The following is a 1089-nucleotide window of genomic DNA, read 5'->3' as shown; positions in this document are numbered from 1 at the left end:
GAATATCATCCATGTAATGGTATATGATAGATTGAGGAAACTGCCTATGAATTATTTCTAAAGGTTTTTATACAAAATACTGGCATAAAGTTGGGCTATTCAACATTCACTGTGGAAGTACCTTCCAATGATATCTCTTCATTGGACCACTACTATTCAGAGTAGGTATTGAAAAAGCAAACCTCTCCCTGTCCTTCTCATGTAGAGGTATGGTAAAAAACAAAACAAAACAAAAAAACCCAATCTTTTAAATCAACTGTAATTATATGCCAAGACCTAGGTAACAAAGAAGGCAAAGGAATTCCAGGTTGAAGCGAACCCATGGGTTGAATCACTTTGTTTATGGCCCTCAAATCCATTATCATTCTCCACCCACCTGATTTCTTTCTTATCACAAACACAGGGGAATTCCAGGGACTGGAAGATTCTTCAATGTGTTGAGCCTCCAGCTGTTCTTTCACTAAACAGTGAAGCGCCTGCAACTTTTCTTTCGTTAAGGGTCAATGCTCCTGCATTACAGGTCTGTTTGAAATCCATTTTAAGGGCAGGGCTGTTGGTATTTCAGCAGTGGCCCCTCTTATAAATTTTGACACTCTAAACCTGATGAGTTCTGAGGTTGGTCAGTGAGCACAGCTTGTGGTCGCCCCTGATCACTTACATTAATCTCTTTCATAGAAGCACGTACCAATTCACCCCTTGTTTCAACATTGTTTATCTCTGTATTTGCAGGAATAGTAATCTGAGTACCCCATTGTTCTAAGAGATCTCTTCCCCATAGATTTATGGGAATGTCAGCCACATAGGGTTTCAGCCTCCCTGTCTGCCCTTCTGGTCCCACACACTCAAGCCACTGCACACTTTGTTTTATATATCTTACCAATTCCTACAATTTCTGTATAAACCTTCTTAAGTGGCCAATTTTGGTGCCAAGATTTCTGACCAATGATTGACACATTGGCTCCGCTGTCAACCAAGTCTTCTATTTTAACACCATTCAGGTGTATAATTAACTTAGGTCTCTGATCATTAATTAATGTTTGCCAGAAGAACCAGTCCTTTCCACTGGAGCGGCTTTGCCCTTAATGTAAG

This window comes from Acomys russatus, chromosome 11 (assembly GCF_903995435.1).
Source record: "Acomys russatus chromosome 11, mAcoRus1.1, whole genome shotgun sequence".
Taxonomy (NCBI): Eukaryota; Metazoa; Chordata; class Mammalia; order Rodentia; family Muridae; genus Acomys; species Acomys russatus.
Note: the sequence above shows the minus strand (reverse complement) of the source record.